The 22,965-nt window shown below is 41.1% G+C and overlaps 1 protein-coding gene across 5 annotated transcripts in view; it reads right to left on the reverse strand.

The window, feature by feature from the left end:
• The window catches only part of WDFY3 (WD repeat and FYVE domain containing 3), a 310,521-nt gene extending 287,968 nt beyond the window's left edge, over nt 1–22,553 (reverse strand). For 2 of the 5 annotated variants that reach the window (XM_070047894.1, XM_070047899.1), the window contains exons 1-2: nt 22,426–22,546; nt 12,556–12,708 (exon numbers count right to left, since the gene is read on the reverse strand). The gene's annotated coding sequence lies outside the window, so the exon portion shown is untranslated. Of the gene's footprint in view, nt 1–12,555; nt 12,709–22,425 lie in introns of all 5 variants that reach the window. The other 3 variants (XM_070047900.1, XM_070047898.1, XM_070047896.1) reach the window with 3 other exon arrangements.
• Between the last annotated feature and the right edge of the window lie 412 nt (nt 22,554–22,965).

Consider the following 22,965-nt stretch of genomic DNA (forward strand, 5'->3'; position numbering starts at 1 on the left):
TCATTATGAGAAAATCCAATAAACTGTAAACTTAAGATTTGTTCGTTTTTATTTAAGTATATATTTGAATACATTTATTTTTAAGAAAAGATAATGTACCTCCCTTTGAAAGGTAACAAATATTATCAACTAGCAAACAGACTAAAGATGATGTAAAATGGCCTTCACATCGGAAAAAAGGCTAAGGATTCAAAGGTCTCCTAGTTACGAGCCCTTCTTAGCCTTGGGTCCCTATCAGATGCTCAGACGTGGAATCTTATGAGCAAGGGAAATTAACATAATGAAGGCCTCCGTTCTGCAATTCCTCTAAATTATTAATATAAATATACCTGAACCAACCACCAGTGTACGATGGCTCCCATCTCTGAATTACACTGGATATAGGAACCAAGTGGTATTGATAAAGACGATGTCTTTCATCTGCTCTCAGTTTTGCTTCTTGTCTCAACAGCTTGAATCTATTGATCCATAATTTTTATTTAGTATCCAAGAAAGAAACATTTACAGTAGGAGACAAAACAATTGTGTCACTCTATTGAAAGCTGAACTTATCAGGTTCAGTTTGATTTCTTCATGTCAGCAATAAAAACAAGCACTGGATACTACAGAACTGGTAACCGTGATAAATCAGTGGCGGTGAGGTCATGGCTGTACTTCTGGAGAACAGCAGGAAGGCCATGAAAAGAACTCAGGTGAATCTCCCAAATCTCTTCTAATAGGGTTGCACACAGTGTTAATGTTAGCGGCAAGGCATCATAATTCCATACAGTTGGAATAACATGACTCAGGCCCTTTTAGGAACAAAGAACTCAGTCAGCACGCTAGGGACAGAACACTGATGAGCCAAGACCAGCAGAAGGTAGCATAAATAAGAAATCTGGGCTTTGTGTATAGATAAAACTAAGGATCATAACCACCATGTATTTCCTTCTTATTAACCGGTGTGTACTAAACATCCATCTTTTTCTTTAAGTTTATTTTCTATTTATTTCCTCTTCCTTTCCCCCAGCCGTACAGATGGCAAGTTGGCAGAAGTTAACCTGAGACTGTAAACCATGAGGAATCACAATGCAATCACAGGCAGCATGATATCAGCCAGTCAGTAGCTCTGCGGCACTGCCTCTGGATGTGGTGCCTCAGCTTGCATTTGGATTTTCTCCCCTGGAAACCAGGCATAGATGGGATAGCAGGGTTACGTCTATTTTCATACAAGCAGAGAGGAGAGTGAGCTGAAGGAAGAGAAGCGAGAAGGAGTGCTTAAACTACGGAAGGATGAGATGTTTAGACATCTCCTCAGAGGGCTGCCCAGCTTTGGATTTCTCCTTTTTTGAGAAGGTCTCAGTACACAGAAGTAGGCTCACAGGGCCATTGTGATTCATCATAACTCTGCAAACCTTGGTTCAGAGAGAGAAAGATAGCTCATCTAAACAGGGCTACTCTAATCCCTTCTTGATAGAATCTAAAATGAACAGACAAGGCAATGAGACCAAATCTCTACAGTGAAGCCAACTGGAGAAAAACATATTAAAAACTCCTACTGATAGGGCTGGTGAGGTGGCGCAGCTAGTTAAGGCCCCAGCCTGCAGCGCCAGTGTCCTATAAGAGCGCTGGTTTAAGTTCCAGCTGCTTCACTTCCAATCCAGCTCTCTGCTATAGCCTAGGAAAGCAGCAGAGGATGGCCCAAGTCCTTGGGCCCCTGCACCCAAATCCTTGGGAGACCTGGAAGAAGCTCCTGGCTTCGGATCACCTCAGTTCCAGGCGTTGCAGGCATTTGGGGAGTGAATCAACAGGTGGAAGACTCTGTCTACCTATCTTTCTGTAACTCTTTTGAATAAATAAAATAAATCTTTTTTTTTAAAAAGCCCCAAAAAACAAAACCTCCTACTGAAGAGATCCCCAAAGCAACTCTAGCTTCTTCTGTCCAAGCCCCCAGTGCATATTTAGTTCCCAGATTGGATTCCACAAACTTCCTTTTAACTAACTGCAACCCACCCTTCAATGCTAATAGGACTTCAAAAAATAAATCAAAGGTGCAGAAGGTTCTCTTTTTAACATCAAATTATCATAAGCATGCGTTTTCCTTGCTTCCTCTTAACCCACTCCAACTAAACCCCTAACAGTGTAATTTTGCATTCAGAACTGTGACATTAGAACACTCCTGTCTAACATGCTTTTTCACATCCTCCTATTTTGCAAGAAGGCGAAGCTTAGGTTTGTTCATCTTAGTGGCAGTTCCCTGTTAAGCACGCTATTGTGAGGCATCAGCAGTTCTCTGCATCTCGTGATGCTATACCAGTGCCAATAAAGCAGACTCTGATTACTGATTAACAATGGAAATGACTTTTCCCTTTAAAAGACACCTGATCGTACATAAAAGAATGCCAAGCCCAGCCAGTTTCTGCCCTCCATGTGCTTTGCTTCTCCTGTCCCAGATCATCAGCAGGGCTTGTGACCAAAGGTTCTTCAGCACTGTCAGTCCCAAACTTCCACTCTGGATCAAATCATCATTAACATTACCCAACCTTTATACTCCAGATTATGTGATTTAGAGTTTCCAGCTCTTTTTGAGACCTACTCTGTCTACTCGCACCCCTTCTGTTGTCCTCTCCTTGGCTGGCAGTTACTATAACTGAGTTTCTGTTTTGACACTCTCAGAGATCCCAAATCTGGTCCCCGAATTGTCACACCCTGGAACTGGGATGCCTATTTTTAATTACTAGTCACAATCTAAAGGTCTGGTATCAGGCTATAAGGTAGAGCCTAGTAACCAAAGACTGAATTCTCTGGTGGCCACTCATATAAACATATGTATGCAGGTATGTTCCCAATCACTCATTTACTTATACACACACATTTACTCTCCTATTCCAGATTCTATCTTTACCTTGAATTCTCATTAACAGGTCAAGTGGCTTGTTCTCTACCTGTTCTACCTGCAGTATGGCCTAAAAAGATAATTTCCTCACAGCACTTGTAGTTTCGGCTAGATTGACTCTAACTGCAGCACCATTCATCTAGTCTGTCCTAAGTAAAAGAAATGTCTGCCCATCTACAGCCACACCACCCTGAATGCACCCAATCTCGTCTGATCTTAGAAATGTCTGCTATACTCTGAAACTTGGCCAGGCTCTCTCTTATCACAAATACAATAAACCTTTATCAAATCTTGAGATATAACAAACCTAAGCAAACTTACAAAATTTAGAAATAAAGCAATTAAACAAAGGAAAAAACTGTTTTTCAAATAAAATGCATTGGAAACTTTGTAACATAATACTATTGAAACAATAACACAATATACATGGGATTTTTGGACATTTACATGCCAAAATTCATTTTGATCATTAAACCAGAAAGAAAAAGACAATGACTACCTTACATTTGTATATCTCTCCTGTTACAGCATATTGAAGTGATTGGTTCCCAAGACTTCTACCAGTAATTTTGGAGTACAAAAGAGATGAGGTACATCAGAACAATAAAACAGTATATAAAATATCTAGTCATGTAAATTAGTGGTTCTTTCAATCAATGTTGAATTTCTCATTATGACACTTATTACACTTTTAATTCCACTTAGGGCCAAAAATGGCATTCTAATCACTTTCCCCAAAGTCTAGTTGTTATTACTACCACGCTCTCATTAATTGTTCCTTCTATTGGCTTTTTCTACAACTGTCGCTCCCCCTCTTCATGGAGGAACGACACTAAACCCTGCCTAGGCTTCATATCCGAGTCACGGCACCATTATGTCGCTCCCCCTCTTCATGGAGGAACAACACTAAACCCTGCCTAGGCTTCATATCCGAGTCACGGCACCATTATGTCGCTCCCCCTCTTCGTGGAGGAACGACACTAAGCCCTGCCTAGGCTTCATATCCGAGTCACGGCACCATTATGTCGCTCCCCCTCTTCATGGAGGAGCAACACAGGACCCTGTGCTGTTCTTTTGTCTGCTTGGCCCTCCCCGGGTTTGCTGCTGGTTCTTCCTGGGTTGGCTACCGACCCTTCCACCTCCGTGGAAGGGCGGTTCCCCCTGCCACATTCCCCACTTCCGCGGGGGAGCGGCACACCGCTGGCCGGCTCTCTCGGGGGCTGCACAGGTGTTCCTTCAGATAGATGTTCCCCTTAGATGTTCCTGGTGCATGCCGTCTCTCTCCTCCTTTATAGTCCTCCTCCACCAATCCCAACTCGGCTGCCCACATGCTGAGTACGCTGCTCTCCTCCAATCAGGAGCAGGTCCTACAGTTTATTGGTTGAACTGGAGGCAGCTGTGTAGAAGCTGTTTTCTCCTCTCCCAGCGCCATATTGTGGGAGAGCAGATGCATAGAATAAGTCTTAATTCCAGTAACTTAGTCTAGTCCGGGTTGCTCCCCACATACAACCTTGATCCTTAACTGAAAATCAAGCCATAAATGGGATAACCCTGCATATAAGAAAAAACTAGTAAACAAGCAGCCCAAGATTCAAGGAAAAAAGTGCATGTATTTGTTGCAGGCTCCTTAGAAGCCAAGAGAGCTGCAGTAAGAATAAGTGCAGGGTGTGATAAAAAAAAAAAACAACTCCAAATAGTGGCTAGGGGGAGACAATGAAACCTCAAAACAGATGTAACACTAACAGCTACATTATTTGATAATTCTCTGCTCATACCTACAAGAGTATAACAGCTCTATGAATGAAAATATAGCTTCTTATCATCTTAATATTCAGCACACAAAGTACTCTTGCTGAATGAAAAAACATAGATTCAGATGGCTAATAAGTAAGTGTTAAATGTATTCCACTTACTCTACGATACAATACTGAGGAATGCTGACTACTAGGGAAGATCTTACTCAAAGAAAACAGATAATGTGAGTTCTAAGAAAATCTCTTTTTCCAAAAATGTTTCCCTATTGGTCAATAAACACAACACAAACACGTCTCACATGGATTAATTTCATCTACTTGTACCCTTTTACTATGATTTTCCTCTATTCTATTTTTATATTCATATAACCCTTTCCTCAATCTAACATCATGTTTAATATTTATCTTTTAAAAATACATTCCACTGTGGCAAGTGTTTGACATGGCAGTTAAGATGCCACTTGGGACTCCCACATCCCATATGGCAGTGCCTCGGTTCACATGCTGGCTCTTCTCCCAGTTCCAACTTCCTGCCAATGTGCACCCCGGGAGACAACACATGATGATTCATGAAATTAGTTTTCTGTCACCCATGTGGGAGACCAGACTGAGTACCAGGCTCTTGGCTTTGGCCTGGCCAACCACTGGCTGTTGTAGCCATTTAAGGAGTGAACCAGCAAATGAAAGATCTGTGCCTCTCTGTCTTTCAAACAAAATGAATAAAAAATCCATTTTACTATTTGTTTACTTTATTATGACTTCTCAATATTTCAGGCATCTGGGAATGAGTTATTGGCCAATATGTTTTTGTTGAAAATTGCTGTTCAGAGACATGCCTCTTTGCTTTGCAACAGAAGTCACAGTGAGTTGAACAGATTACCTGACAGAAAAATAATAATTATAGTTTTTAACTACAACTCTAACAAGCCAAAGCATTCTCTACCAATATGGATATTTTACCATATTCAAAAACTTTTATAAAAATAAGACTTTTTATTGAGCCCTTAACAATAAGAGATGATAAAATGCAAAAGGGTAACTCAAAGCCAGTGGCTAGTACAGAATGCTGCTACTTAAAAGGATGAGGCAAATCCATACATATATTAATGTACCCAACACACTATGTAAAAACAATTCTAAACTTTAGTGAAACCCAAGAAATCTCACATGGAGGTGATTAATATTTACAAGCCATACTTATTAAACAACACCTCTCCCATTAACATAGTGCTTGCTAAGCAAGATTTCCATTGGGCTGCAATGACACTTTGTCAAATGACATCGGGGTAAGCAAAGCCACCATTAAACCTTACACTTAAGTAGGTATCAACAAGCAGTGTAGGAAGAAGAAAGACTAGACTATGAGAATAATCCTTTTAAAGATCTTGCAACATTGGCAAGCAGCAAAGTGGCTTATTTTTGGTGAAAATCTTAGTCAAGTTGAGAAAAGTCAAAGAGCATGAAAATCCAAAGAGAAAGCACAATAAGCTTTCTAAGAAAGACAGAATACTCTTTTCCAAGTTATGATTAAAGATCACTAATACTGTAATCTCAGAAAAGCAACAAATTCTTCCCCTCCTACTCTGACCCCATAACACAAACACATGTCAGTGGCAGTAGTGACCTTACTGCATTTTTAGCAGCTGCCATGTCTTGATCGTCTCTCCCGCACCCTCCTGAAGTATAAACATCTATGTCAACCCACGTGGTGGTTACGCAACCTAAGACAAGCTGGGAATCACAGGATTTATTTACTCTGGTGACTCAGATGAAAATCTAGGTCTCTGTGGAAAAGGAGGTGGAGAACACAAATGAATGCTATGACATCATTTATTATTATTATTTATTATACAACTAAAGCAAACTCAAAGGACTTTCTGCTCTTTATAGGTTTGATGGAGCCACTAGCTTTCAGAATGCTTCAGGTCTCACTACGTACAATATAACATCTGCTATACAAAATTATATGAGGCAGAATACTCCTTTACAGAGAACTCTATTTTCTCTACCTCTTTCTCTCCTTTCCCTCCTCGTGCTCTTTTCCCACATCACATCTTCCTTTCCCATCTTCCCCTGCACTATTCTTGCAGCTTGCCTCTGATAGTTACCCTTCTGTAAGGCTGAACTCCATGACATTAAGAAAAAAATTTAATATTATTTCACTCAGATAATAGAAACACTTTACACACTAGAACTTCAAAAATAATAAAACAGTAATAAACCAATTATCATCTTGATCAAAAAGATAACTCCTGGGGCCTGCACCGTGGCGTAGTGGGTAAAGCTACCACCTGCAATGCCAGCATCCCATATGGGCGCTGGTTCAAGTCCCTGCTGCTCCACTTCCGACCCAACTCTCTGTTATGGCCTGGGAAAGCAGTAGAAAATGCCCAAGTCCTTGGCACCTGCACCCATGTGGTAGACCCAGAAGAAGCTCCTGGCTTTGGATCGGCGCAGCTCCAGCCATTGCAGCCAACTGGGGAGTGAACCAAAGGATGGAAGACCCCTCTCTCTCTCTCTCTCTCTCTCTCTGCAACTCTGACTTTCAAATAAATAAATAAGCCTAAAAATAAAAAATAAAACAACAAAAAAAAGATAACTCTTGGGGTAGACACTGTGGTTCAGTAGGTTAAGCAATATATGGAATGCCCACTTCCCATATCAGAGTGCTTGGGGTCCAGTCCTACCTCTGCTTCTGATCCAGCTTCTGTTGATGTGCACCCTAAGGGGCAGCAGATGGACCAAGTACCTGGATCTCTGCCACTCAGATGGTGACCTACATGGAGATTGAGAACTCTCTCTCTTCTCTCTGCTGCTTGTCTTTTGAACAAAAACAAACTTCAAAGGAAGATAACTCATGCAACTTAATTCTAAAGTTATAAAATGAAATTTATAAAACACATATATCATCAACTTAACAGATGAAATTATCTTTTAAAAGAATACATGGTAGGGGCTGGTGCTGCGCTGTAGCAGGTAAAGCCGCCGCCTGTGGTGCCAGCTTCCCATATGGGCGCTGGTTCAAGTCTCAGCTGCTCTACTTCCAATCCAGCTCTCTGCTATGGCCTGGGAAACCAGTGGAAGATGGTCCAAGTCCTTGGGCCCCTGCACCCACGTGGGAGACCTGGAAGAAACTCCTGGCTCCTAGCTTCAGATCAGCCCAGCTGTGGCCCATTATGGCCTTTTGGGGAGTGAACCAGCAGATGGAAGACCTCTTTCTCTCTCTCTCTCTCTCTCTCTCTCTCTCTGCCTCTTTGTAACTCTGCCATTCAAATAAATAAACAAATCTTAAAAAAAAAAAATACATGGCAGACTGGTGTAACCATTACAGGAACCAGTATGGAGGTCCCTAAAAAATTAAAAGCAAAGTTACCTTATGATCCAGCAATCCTTCTTCTGGGTATATAACCAAATGAAATGAAACCATCACATAATGAAGATATTTGCACACCCATGTTTATTGCAGCACTATCCCCAATTGCAAGAAATGGAAATAATCTTAGTGTTGACCAACTGATAAATGGATAAAATAGATAGAATATATGTGCTATTCTATACGTGTGTGTGTGTGTGCATAATGAAATACTATTCAGCCATAAAAAGGAGAAATCCTGCCACCTGCTACAACATGGATAACCTGCAGGACATTATGGTAAGTGAAATAAACCAAATGCAGAAAGAAAAATACTGTAGGATTCTACTTTTATGTGGAATCAAAAAAAATCAAATACACAGAAACAGAAAATAAAACAGTGGTTACCAGAGATAGGGTAGAGGAGAGGAAGTGGGGAGAAGTATTTGAAGGATGCAGAGTAGCAGACACGTAAGATGAACAAGTCGAAAGATCTAATGTACAACATGAATATAATATTTAGTAGTGCATACTGTATTTAGGATTTTGGCTAAAAGAGACTATAACAGGTTTTAGGCAGGATTTGGGGAAAGGATGGGTAATTGAGATGATGGATATGTTGTTTCACTGTAGTTACCCTGTAATTTTATACATGTGTGTCATAACATCATGTATATCTTAAATATTCACAATAAAATTTATACTTTAAAAAAGAATACATGCCATGGAAATAATATTTCATACAATTTTTATGTAAAATGTATCAGGAGCAAGGTTTTCATGTTGGAAGCATGATTTTGGTCTTCACCTAAGTATTTTATTTATTTCTTATCCATTTTGTCATTAATTAAATCTTAAATTAAGGCTAAGTTCTTTCCAAATAAACTTTTTATGATTCACTAATAAAGTAAATGATTTAATAATTTTCTGTAATTTTTAAATAAGTAAATTGCACAATTTTCCCCAAGATAATTATATCAACCCCCCTGACATTCCAAATGTCATCATAGGGTTGATCACTTCAACCAAAAGTAATCTTTCTACTCATTAAGTGTGGAGATTCTATACCATTCAGATGAATTACATACTATTTACTTATACATTTACCTTATCCCAACCATTATAGTTATTGACGAAGGAACTACCTATATCTTTTTTTTTTTTTTTAAGATTTATCTTATTTGTTTTAAAATCAGAGCAATGGAGATGGGGAGGGGAGAGAATAAGTGAGAGAGCGAGAGATCAATCTTCCATCTGCTGTCCACTCCCTAGATGGCCACAAAGGCCAGTGCTGAGCCAGGTTGAAGCCAGGAGCCAGGCACTTCATCTGGGTCTTCCAAATGGGTTGCAGTGGCCCAAAGACTTGGCCATGTTCTGCTGCTTTCCCAGGCCATTATCAGGGAGCTGGATCAGAAGTGGAACAGCTGGGACACAAACCATTGCCCATAAGCGACGCCAGCGTTGCAAGTGGTGGCTTTACCCGCTATACCACAACACCAGCCCCAGAACTACCCATATCTTAAGGATCCATGTATATTTCCCAAAATGTCCAGCACAGTACATAATGTTTTTTTAAAAAAAAATTTTTATTTTTCAGATACTTGAAAGGCACAGTGAGAGAGAGAGAGAGAGAGAGAGAACTTTCATCATTGGTTCACTTTCAAAATGCCCACAACAGCTAGGGTTGGGCCAGGCCAAAGGCTGGGGCTCAGAACTCCATGTGGGTTGCAGGGACTTGAGCATCTGAGCTATCATTTGCTGCCTCCCAGGAAGTATCAAGCAGGAAGCTGAATGGGAAGCAGAGGTGCTGGAACTTAAACTGGCACTCTTATACGGGATATGACATCCCAAGTGAAGACTTAACTTGCTGTACCACAATGCCCATCCCTCCCAATAAAATATTTAATAATATTTAGAAACAAATTTAAAATTATTACTATATAATGCAGCAACTTTTCAGAGTGTTTTTATGAGGGATCATTTTGGGAAATAAAAACTAGGTGGGAAGTTTAATTCCTTATTTTTGATCTAATTCAATCAATATTCATTACACAAATAAATCAAACTAAATAAAATTATTGATTATTCTAAAAGTTACTAATGCAGAGTTTATTTTTATGTCATCCTCCTTTACTTAACTATGGCATTTATTATCTAAATCACCCAATTCTGTGTTTTAATAAGCATGTGGAAAGCACTTGGATTTTAGAGTCACAGAGACCCAGTCATTAATCAGGGAAATCTGATTACAAATTTACCTAAGTATTCCTAGGGTGAGGAGAAAAAAAAGAAACACAATAAAACATACATTATCATTCTTTCACTCCACAGCGAAGAGTTTCAGAATTCCTAAGAATGATAGTAAACACTTATTTTCTTAAGACTTACATAATTCTCGGACAACATGATTTTCTATGTACATCTATTCAACAAATGTTTATTGAAGACCAACTGCCTACCTATTTTATGCATTTAAGAGACAACAAAATTCACTAAAATATATTGTGCAATACGTGGTAATGTGCCATGGCTATTTATTTAGCTGCAATGTAAACACTCCTTCTAATGTATCAAAATTTCCTCTATATTCAACACAATGATAGCAGATGTTTAGTAAATATTCCTTGACTACTCAATAATTCTTTCTTTATATTCTGTTAATGTTAATAATGAAAGTTTCCAGTAAGTGAATATAGTAGTGATTAAACAATGAAATCTAGCAAAGAGGAATTAAGAAGAATGCAATGTAATTAAAAATTTTACATTTACTATGTCCACGACTGTGATGGAACTAGCAAGTGGAAAATAATCATTCACTTGCATAATTACCTGCCACTGTTTTATATAGGAAATACAGAGAAGAAACACATCCTTGGTCTACTGCCTACAGAAATAAGGTACATGACTTATATTTGTACACACCAACTTCTTCACACTTTGGAGAGCACAAAAATATCAATATTCTTGTATTTGCCAACATTTTTCAAAATAAATAAGATCAGGGCAGGTATCTGGTTTACATACAATGAAGACACTTATGTCTCATATGGGAGATCCTCAATTCAATGCTGGCCTACACCTTCTGACTACAGCTGTCTGCTAATGCAGACCCTGAGAGGTAGCAAGTGATGACTCAAGTAACTGGGTTCCTGCCACCCATGAAGGAGATGTGGATCCCAGCTCTCAGCTTTGGTTCTAGTCCAGAGCCACTGCAGGCATTTGGCAAGTGAACCTGCGGATGGGAACACTCTTTCTCACCCTCTGTTTCTCTCTCTCTCTCTCTCTCTCTCTTTCCAATAAATACTTTAAAAATAGTGAGATCACTATATTTTTAGTACTAAAATATAAACCAATCATTGTACTATGATTATATAAGACATTACCATTGGGGTGAAGGGTACAAGGGACTGTACCATTTTTACAAATTCTGTGAGTTTATAATTACTACAAAATTAGGGGTCGAAGTTGTGGCATAGTGGTTAAGCCACTGTGCAACGCCTGCTCATATTAGCATTGCATCCCCACTGCTCCACTTCCTATCCAGCTTCCCACTTATGCACCTGGGAAGGCAGCAGAAAATGGCCAGAATATTTGAGGCCCTGCCATTCACATGGCATCTGCCACTCAAAGATGGAGTTCCAGATTCCTGGCTTCAGCCTAGTTGGGCCCTAGCCACTGTGGCCATTTGGGGAGTGAACCAACAGATGGAAGCTCTCTCTCTCTTTCCCTCTCTCTGTAACTCTGCCTTTCAAATAAAAATATATAGTTTTTTTAAAAAAAATGACTTCAAAATAAGTCAGTAAGATAACAGTTTTAATAATTCTAAGAAATTAAAACAGGTTAAGTTGTTTTTCTAAACTCAAACACTTAAAATGTACTAACTAATTTGAATATTTTAAGAAAATATCTATGGGAATTCTCTTTAAAATGTTGAGTCCTATGTACAACAATTAATTAACAGCTCTAAATCAGAGTCTTATTTCTTTCAGGCTAATATTAAATACGTTGGCTTCCTTTAAGTCCATGCTGGCTACAGAACTAAAGCTAGGAGGAAACATTATACAGGAAGAGGAAGCTGGAACTGGTATGAGAAATGCAGCCAACTCATCAAGTGTTGATCACATACCTATTACAACATGTCAAAAATCACCCTGTCACATGATCACCACTCACAACAGTGGTACCAAGGGCTTAAAAACTGAGGAAAGCTAAAAGAATTCACATCAGAGGCAACTGTCACTGTCACCTCAAGGATCTGGAGTAGAAAGTAGCTGAAAAACCAGAAGCCAGACAGGCCAGCTTGCCTGCCCAAAGGAACACAGCTCTGTGGCAGAGGTGGAGCAAGAATGTTTCAATTTCTGGGCCTCTGGCATGCCATTAAAAATATATACTAATCTTTTATAACCTATATTAGCCCATACTCAAAAGAATCAATCAATCCTGATCATTTGGTAGTCTTGTAAGCTCTAAAGAACTTGTACAATTTTTAATCTACGTTGGTTTCACATGCATATAGATGATTTAAAGTTTCTAACCTAAGCTTACAATCTTACCAAAACATGTAATTACAATACCTTGTCAGTTCCCTTTCCTAAGCAAGGATGCAGTTTTCTTAATGCTTCAAAGCATTTGTAGTGGATCAGCATAATGATACGAAGGTTATCTCAGAGCACTCTGAAATCTCAAGCTTACTCAAGTACTTCAGCAACCATAGTGCTCTCTTTTTTCTGGAAAATCACAAAAAAACGATATATTAAACTTAAAATAATGAATACTGGGTTAGATCATATACTAAACACAAAGAGGTGACAAAAGTTAAAAAAAAACTTCATAGGAAAAAACTTAAACCTAAGAAATTCATTTCTTGAGGGGCAGGTCTCTGACACAGCAGTTAAGATACTGCTTAGGACATCTGCATCCCATTTTGGAGTACCTATGTTCAAGTCCCAAGCTCCACTGCTCATTCTAACTTCCTGCTAATGCCGTAAAACCAAGGCCTTACCACACAAAAACATAAAAAAAAAAAATAAAAAATAAAAAAAAATAAAAAAAAAACTCAACCCAAAGAAAACCCTCAGCATTTTAGTGAAATTACAATTACACTTTAGTTGGTAAAAATCTATACAGTAGACGGCGCCGCGGCTCACTAGGCTAATCCTCCACCTGCGGCGCCGGCACCCCAGGTTCTAGTACCGGTCGAGGCGCCAGATTCTGTCCCGGTTGCTCCTCTTCCAGGCCAGCTCTCTGCTGTGGCCCGGGAAGGCAGTGGAGGATGGCCCAAGTACTTGGGCCCTGCACCCGCATGGGAAACCAGGAGGAAACACCTGGCTCCTGGCTTTGGATGGTGCAGCGCACCGGCTGCGAGGCACCAGCCGTAGAGGCCACTTTGGGAGTGAACCAACGGAAAAGGGAGACCTTTCTCTCTGTCTCTCTCACTGTCTTACTCTGCCTGTCAAAAAAATCTATATAGTAGTTAAAATTTTATTTGTAAAATATACAAACTACTTCATAAAGTGAAAACAACTACAGGGAATATCATCACTAGATTTGTTACAACACTATGGAAGATCAAAACTCCAATATTTATGATCCACTATACAAAATCTATTGAACAGCAATTTTTGGATAAATAAAATTGGAAAGGAAAATGACTTTTCTCACTAACAAACTAAATGATTCACCTTGTTTTATAGCTTCTGCACACACAGTATTTAGGATCACCCAATGTCCTTCTACGGCAGGCTCAAAGACATGTAGATCCTGAGGATTCAGACATGATGTAGAAGCCTGAGATGTAAGGACTGGCGATACAGAGTCACTGGTAACAATTCCGTGTCTACAATGACACTCACGTCCCAGCGTTGAAATGTCTAGGCTCAGGCCTGGCACCTCTAGACTCCAAAAACCCCAAATCTTGGTGGAGGCATTCAGACAAGCACTTAAGATGCTTCCATTCCTCTTTGGAGTACTTAGGTTCCATTCCCAGCTCTGCCTCTTGATTTCAGTTCCTGCTAATGCAGAACTTGGGAAGCGGTATTGATGGCACAAGTAACTGGGTTCCTGCCACCCACCTGGGAGTCCTGGATTGAGTTTCCATGTCCCAGTTCTCAGCTCTAAGCTTTGGCCCCGGTCCAGGAGCCATTGTGAGCATTTTGGGGAGTGAACCAGCAGATGGGAGCTCTCTCTACATATCTCTCTCTACTTCTCAAATAAATAAATGAATACTTCCAAAAAAGAAAAGAACTCTGCACTAGTACAGTCTTGTAAATAGACTTGTAAACCTTCAATCAAATCAAACACACTGAGAAATACCATCAATTTTGTTTCTTGTGACTTCACTCTGTGGGACTTGTGTTTCAGTTGTTTATAGGAGTGATAACATAGGCCTGACAGTGTTTTGCTTATTAGATTTAGGGGCCCAGTAATACATTAGCCTCAAAAAATTACCAACAGAGGAAAACAGAAGCATGAATGAGGTAAAACTTTCTGCAATGAACCCTATCCATTTATCCTGGAAACAAATTACTCTTATATTTCTTTGCTGCTATATTACTCTATCAGTACAGTTATTTATGGAGATGCATGAATTTCTTAAGTACGTATTTGGCACTTTTTGAACAGGTGATTAGCAGAGGGATAACGTTATTAGGAAACATTTAAAGGATTCTTGGGAAAAGTTTGCCCATGGGTTTTATGGGAGCAGAGAAGAGCACACAAAGCTGGCACAAAAATGTGCATTCATTCACCAAGTGTTTACTAAGCACCAATTATGCCCTGTCCATATGAGCCAGCAGTCACTATTCAGCATTGGTTGTTCCTATCTCCCACCCAGTTTTCAGCAACTCATCCCATGTTCAGCAATCTTATAACTCAACAAACATTGATTCAATGAAATAGGAATTCAGAAGTTAAGAAAAAAAAAATATCTAAGCCTGACCCTCCATAACCTTAGCTTTGGGATGACAGACAAACAAATTAACTACTAAGTATTACAACAGGGTTACAACAGAGTGTCAGGGGAACATGGGGGCGGGATGACCAAGCATTAGTCCAGGTAGAACAAAAGTCTCAGGGCAGCAGGTGGTTGCAAATTTGAAACTTCAAGGAGACAGGAATGCATTTCTGGCTATGCAGAGATGCAACCTCAGCTCAAACTCTCTGAGCTCCTTAGTCAAAAAACATGGACAGCCATGTATCTACCACTCTAACCTCACCCCTCACCCCCTCCAGTGAACCCCTTACTCTTCTCTAAACAAATCAAGTAACCTCCTGCTTCTATACCTTGGCACCTCCTTTCTCTCAGATCTATGATTCTTACTCCCTCCACGGCTTCATATCTCTCCATAAATCATTTTAGTAGAGAAGCCTTCTCTTACAGCCTCCATAAATGCCAATCTCACCCACGCTTCAGCACCCTAGTATTCCCTTAACCTCCATACTCAGTCATGTTTATCCATGGTACTTAAACACCTTTGAAGGTACAGTGTAACTGAGTTATTCTCCCAATAATAACACAAGACAGAATGTATTATATACTGTAACACTGACAGTTATTGTCAGTTATATGACAATAGTTTACACTTGTTATTTATCCTCTCCTTCCTGGCTAGAACTGAAGCTGTTCATACAGCTCTATCACCTAGCACGGTGCACAGCAGACATTCAAGTGAACAAACCAACAGTTGTCAAAGATGAGACTGGAGAAGCTGAAGCCAGGTTACATGGAGCTTTGTAGTGATTAAGACACCCACCCGCCCCCCGTGACCACCACCCCCGCTTTAGTGGTTCTTGGATGACATAACATGTATTTAAGAACCTTAAGAGGAAAAACCATAGGTTTCCATTTTTCAAACTTAAAAAAAAAGAGAGAGAATAGAGAATTTATTTTAGAAAGAGTACGAGGGTAATCATTTAAAAAGCCACTGCAATATTCAGCAAAGAAATACAAGCCAAACATGAAGAGGGAGGCTGAATACAAGAAATACTTCGAAGATAAAAGCAATGGGACCTGAGGCTTAACTTGGATGTGGAACCTGAGGAAGACAGAAGAGGATTACCACTATCAGGCTTCAATCTAGAGTTGTGCTAAAGCCATTTACTCAGAGAAGACAGGAGGAGGGAATGTATTTTGAGGGAAGGATCGTGAGTTAAGTTTTGGACATGCTGAAGCTGACATGCACATGTAGCTCTCAGTATGTATGTCTAAATTAGCAGTTAGATTACATAAATCTAGAGCTCAGTAGTGAAGTTTGGCTGATTTTTTAAAAAGTGAAAGTTAAAGATGCAATGTCTAATATTAAAATATAACAAATTTATTATTTTAAACCTTGTATTTAAATCAATGGCTTTCATGGCCGGTGGTGTGGTATAGCAGGTAAAGCTGCCGCCTGCAGTGCTGGCATCCCATATGGGCACTGGTTTGAGTCCCGGCTGCTCCACTTCCCATCCAGTTCTGTTATGGCCTGGGAAAGCAGTGAAGACAGCCCAAGTCCTTGGACCCCCGCACCCACATGAGAGACCAGGAAGAAGCTCCTGGCTTTGGGTCTATGCAACTCCAGCTGTAGCAGCCAATCAGGGAGTGAACCAGTGGATAGAAGACCTTTCCCTCTGTCTCTCCTGTCTGTAACTCTGCCTCTTAAATAAATATAAAAAAATTAAAAATAAAAAAGTGAGTATTTAAAAAAGTAATACTGAAATCCTTAATGCTTCTTACAAGATCTAAGGATGTATTCAAAGACCGTATGGTTACATTGTTTCAGTCTAGGAATATCAGAAAAAAAAACAAACTTGCAGGTTTCTCTGTTTTCACCCCAGTTTTATTCCCCCTTTAAGCTTCCTAAATATGAATGAGATTGGGCAGGGGGGCAACAATATAGGAGTCAGAGGCCTTTGTTATTTGAAAACAATATTCCTGGCATGTTTACTATTCAGGTTTTCTCTCACCTCTGGATGACTAGATATTTTGTTGATATTCCACTATCATTCTGCCTGACTTCTTCAACTCTACATGTCAGCACAGAAACTGCTTCTCCCAGGAGTCCTGCCAAACATCAAGTCTGAGTTCCCAAGCCCACCCTGCCTCTACTCCATGTGCACCTGTAGCTCCAATACCTCATTTCTTCACTAACCTACTCGGTGGCCTCTTCCACTCAACTGTAGGCTCTGTTATGACAGGGACTTTGCAGGCCACTTGCACAAAAAAGGAGGTTTATATAAACAACTCTTATTACAGGGTACTTAAATAAGGACTATAGCTATTCTTATTTATAATCAACACAGCTACTTATAAGGTCATTCCTCTAAATATTGTATTTCTTTTTTCTTTTTTAAAGATTTATTTACCTATTTGAGAGGCAGTGTCACAGAGACAAGGAGAGAGAGAGAGAGAGAGGAGAGGGAGAGGGAGAGGGAGAGGGAGAGGGAGAGGGAGAGAGAGAGAAGTCTTCCATTCACTGGTTCACTCCCCAAATGGACGCAATGGTTGGAGCTGAGCCGATCTGAAGCCAGGAGCCAGGAGCTTCTTCTGGGTCTCCCACATGGGTGAAGGGGCCCAAACACTTGGGCCATCTTCCACTTCTTTTCCAGACCATAAGCAGAAAGCTGGTCAGAAGAGAAGCAGCCAGGACAGGAACTGGTGACCATATAGGGTGCCAGTGCCACATGCTGAGCCTTAACCTACTACAGCACAGGGCCAGCCCCTAAATGTTGTATTTCATAACAACTTTCTAAGCAATCATATATTATTTTACAGGCCAATACAGTATTTTACTATTCAATATTAAATTTTTGATGGGATATATGTAATTTACTCACTTAATTATAGAAAAAGAAATTCTGAAGTTAAGATTTCAATATTGTGGCTTCAGAAAGAGGAACAATCGATTTAACAATCTTTAAGACTTTCAAATAAAAAGTCGAATCAGTTTATAAAACTGATAAAACCTCTTCAAAGCAAAGTATCAGTATATAGGTAGCAACACAGAATTTTCTTTTTCCTTTAAGACCAAGTAAAATCTTAAATAATGCTTTATAGTAATTCAAGAATTTTTTTAACTCTAATTTTTTCTAAAACAAGTTTTATATACCTAAATTTTAACAAAAAATTGTTAATAGCTAAGCATTAGAAAAATTTCCTGATATTCCTTTACAAAAATTAATTTTAATATGAATGGTAAACGTACAGTAGAAACTCAAACAATATCCTTTAAGAGCTACAGCCTTCATTGTGAGGTCATGAGTAAAGACCAAGCCAACAAAAAATTTCTTAGAAATGTCTATCACAGTGCAGTGGGTAAAGCTGCTGCCTGCAGCGCTGGCAACCACAGGGGCACGGGTTCAAGTTACAGCTGCTCCATTTCCCATCAGCTCCCTGCTAATACACCTGGGAAAGCAGTGAGAATGGCCCAAGTCCTTGCACCCCCGCATCCATGTGAGAGACCTGGAAAAGTTTCTGGCTTCAGACTAGCCCAGCCCCAGCCATTGCAGCCATTTGGGGAATGAACCAGCAGATGAAAGATCTTTCTCTGTCTCTCCTTCTCACTCTTCTAACTCTGCCTTTCAAGTAAAATAAATATTTTTTTTAAAAAAAGAAATGATTACCATAAGCTCCCTATATTGGTCTAACTACTGCTTAAAATGAGATGTTAAAAACATTAAAGGAGGCCACTTATACACATTAAACATAGCTAAAATGTTAATAAATGACAATAATAAGTGCTAACAAAGACATAGGGCAACTGGAACTCTCGCACATTGCTGAGAACACTATCAAATGATATAACCATTTTGGAAATCAGCTTGGCAGTTGAGTCAAAAGTTACTGATATTGATAAATATGTACATCAAAGATCCAATAATCCCACTTCTAGGTATTCACTCAAGAAAACTGAAAACTTTTGTCCCTCATACAGACCTGTATGCAAATGTTCAGTAGCTTTATTCATAATTGACCAAAACTGGGAACAACACAAATGTTCATCAATTCGTGAACGGGGGAACAAAGTGTTGTACCTTGATACAAAGGAACAAAAAGGCGGAGCAAAACTCAGTGGCATGCTAGATACCACTGTTAACTTTCAAGGAACTGTTGTGAGTTGGTTTAGATAGCTTAAAATAGCCCATAATGGGAATGGATTGTCTTGGATTCTTTTTGTTTTGTTTTTGAGAACAAGTTGTTGAAACCTTTACTAGGATATTAATGAAAAATCTATGGACAATTGGCAACAACTTAATGAATATCAAAATGATTATGTTAAGGGAAAGAAGACACAAAGGCTACACAAGCTGCATGATTCCACTTTCATAATATTCTACCAAAGACAAAATTATAAGAACATAAATTGGATTCATGGTTGTCAGAGGTTGTAGGTAGAGAGGGAACTGATTACAAAAGAGCTTGAGAACTTTTTGAAGTGATAGAAATGTCCTAACTCTTGATTGCGGTGAGATTACCCAGTTACACACAGCTGCAAAACTTCTACTGCATGTAAATTACACCTTACTTACAAAAACTAAAGTACAAGAGGAGAGCATCAGTGGTGTCAAGGGTTAAGCCACTGTCCATGATACTGACTTCCCATACAGCAGCACCAATTTGATCCAGCTCTGTGGATTTGCTAATGTGCCTGGCAAAGCATCAGAAGATGGCCCAAGGACCTGGGCCCCTGAAACCCATGTGAGATACCAGGATGGAGTTTTTGGCTCCTGGCTTTGACTTGGCCCAGCCCTGGCTGTTGCAGCCATTTGGGGAGTGAACCAGTGGATGAAAGATCTCTTTCTCTGTCTCTCCCTCTCTCTCTATCACTGTCTTTCAAATAAAATAAACACTAAAAAGAACAAGAAAATAACTAAAAGAGGACATTTTATTTCTTAATCCTTTTATAGATAATAAATGTACCATATACATAAAGGTGAAACTGGAAATAACAGGAAGATTTAACTCAACAAAAATAGAAATAAGGAATTAAAATTTCAAAAACAAAAAGTGAACTTGCAATCACAGGAAATAATCAAATCAGAAGGTAGATGACTCTGCCAGCAGTGAGGCTAGCATTGTGGAATAGCAGGTTAAGCTGTGATCAGCAACACCAGCATCCCATATGAGTGCTGGTTTGTGTCCTGTGGCGCCACTTCTGACCCCACTCCCTGCTAATACATCTGGGAAGGCAGCGGAAGATGGCCCCAATGCTTGGACCACATTTGGGAGAGCAGGATGGAGTTTCTGGCTCCGGGGCTTTAGCCTGGCCCAGTCCAGTTTTTGCAGCCATTTGTGGAATGACCCAGTGGATGGAAGATCTCTCTGTAACTCTGATATCTCCCTCTCTCTTTGTTTCTCTCTGACTCTCTGTAACTCTGCCTCTCAAATTTTTGGTACAATTTTAGTTTAGTATAAGGTCTCCTCCTACTGGGAGTTCAAGGCTCCCAAATCCCATGATACAGTGAAATGATAATCTCAAATACATTTTTCAATTCTAACATCAGTTATTCATTTAACATCAATCAAATACAACCAATGACACAAAGTCTACTGTAGCCTGGCTGTTAGGCATGCTGACTCTGATTTTAGACAATCTGGATTCAAATGCTGACCCAACAGTGTCTGCATGACTCTGAAACAGTCTCACAAACTAGCTTTTTCCCCATCTGTAAATGGAATTGATATTTTCCTTGGATGAAAAATAAGAAAAAACCTTCTATGTGCTAAACTCTCAATCATAAACACTTCTTAGACATACTTGGCAATGAATGACATATATTATCAGGTCTAGTCCTTAAGATTTTTAACCCTCCAAATACAGGAAATATACTCTTTAATTATGTATCGAGTGGTTCACAATCTTTTGTGGGGCCCCATCTTTCTGAGAATGTGATGACTATGTTGATTCTCTATCTAGACTGAAAAAACAGGCTACATTCAGCATATGATTTGTAGGGATTCAAGGACCCTCTGAAGCACATGAAATTAACAATGCCTAAGGTAAACTCTTCAAACTGTAAAGGTGAGCAGCAGAATTTAAGAATCTTCAAAGTAGAAAATCCAACAAATGTCAGAATAGTATACTTTTACTAGTTTTTTACAGATTTTACTATCATTTCTAATTCACATCTCCTTTCTGAAGAAATTAAGTTAGAAGCCTATTTCTCACAGGAGTCAATTTCAACTCAGGAAAAGAAATTCATTAGAAAACCGTATTTCCAGCAGCTTGAGACAGAATGGCTCAAAGTGTAACACATTCCACGAGTGCTCAAATATCATAGGAAGAGTTCTCAATCTAATGCAATATTTATTTTTAAATGCAAAAAATCACACAAAGCTAATTCCTAAACATAGAGCCCTAAAACAACGTTTCAATTTTCTTTTTAAAGTGGAATTTATTTTTTACTAGATCTGTGTAACAACACCACATTCTCTTTGGGCTTGGGTGTGTGTTTTTTATAATTCAGCATATTCTTGGTTCTGTTTTCTGCTATACTTACTTGCTATGATACTTGATGGTAGAAATGAATTGTTCCAAACCTGTTTTTCTTTTTTTAATTGTTTGGTCTTCAGACTACATAATAACCAGTTGGCACTAACCAACTCATGCCCATTACTTAAAAATAGTTTGTCGTATGCATCAGCACCATTTCCCCACAGAAAATACTTAACCATTTTTAGGGTACTCGAAGTCCAAGCAAGGGTTCACATATATGGTAAACATCCTTTCTAGCTGCTTTTATCCAATAATTCCTTTGAAAGGAAGACCCAGTATCGTAGACCCCAAAATTAATCAAAGAAACGCTGCACCTCAGGCTCAAACATCTGCCAGATGGCTTTTGGTCAAAAGGTCACATTTGCTTTTGAAACCCTGCTGTAACCGTGAATGTCTGCGATGCCATCACATCCCCTGTCCAGGGAACACGAGCATCGCTGGTCCCTGGCCAACGAGAAGGCTTCCGGCACTGGGCGTAGTAGCGGAGAGCCAGGAGAGGCCCGCAGCCCTGGAGACAGCGCCCGAGGGATGGAGGCCTCCCATGGCTGCACCCGGGCGCAGGGGGCTGCGGGAACAGAGACCCCCGCGGGATGCCGCCGAGGGGCCGGGCCCGACCCCCACGCCTGGGCGCCCAGGGTCGCCAGGTTACGCCCCCACTGCTAACTGGAAGCTACCTCCAGCCGTCTTCTCCCCGATCCCCCGAAACACCCCGGCTCCGCTCCCAGCCGCCCGCCGCCCGTGACCCCGACCCCACCGCGACGGCGCCCTCTCCAGGCCGCAGCAGAGGACGCGGGCCAGGCCGCCGGCCCCCGGGGAGGACAGCAGCTGGGCCGCGGCCTGTCTCCAGGGGCAGCAGAGGCAGGGAGGGCCGCGAGTGGGCAGCGCCTCCGCCCCGCACGAACAAAGCGGCCCCAGCGCGCGGGGCCTGGGCAGCGCCGCCTCTCCAGGGAGCGGGGGGGAGGGGGCACTCACCGGAGGGGCGGCGGGAGGGCGCGGGCGGGCCTGGCCCCGCAGCGAGGACCGCGGCGGGGCCGGGGCTCCGCGCCCGCAGCGCGCTGACGACGAGGAAGGGGCGGCGGGCGCGGCGTCCGCGGCGGGGCCCGGGAGCCCCCGCTGCTGGGGACGGGGCCGCGGGGCCGAGCTCGGTTCCGCGGCCGCGAGGTGCGAGAAGCGGTCCACTGGGGCGGGCAGCGGCGCTAGGCGGCCGGGGCAGCGTCGCCGCCGCCTCTCCCTTCTCCAGCCCCGGTCGCTGCTCGGCCGCGTCCTCCTCGCTGGGTCCCCGCCGCCGCCTCAGCCTCCGCGCTCCTCGGGCTCCTCCTCTCCATCAAGGCCGGGCCGACCCGCAGGGACCATCCCGGAAAGTGAGGGGTTGTTGCCGTCTCCCGCAGCTGTTGGTGGCCATCTTTAATCCTCCTCCTCCTCCTCCTCCTGCTTTCTCCACCTCCCGCTGGCTGGCTGACTGACTGACTGGATCCTCCTCTTTCCTCTCCTGCTCCTCCTACCGCGCCGGCC

This window comes from Oryctolagus cuniculus, chromosome 8 (genome assembly GCF_964237555.1).
Source record: "Oryctolagus cuniculus chromosome 8, mOryCun1.1, whole genome shotgun sequence".
NCBI lineage: Eukaryota > Metazoa > Chordata > Mammalia > Lagomorpha > Leporidae > Oryctolagus > Oryctolagus cuniculus.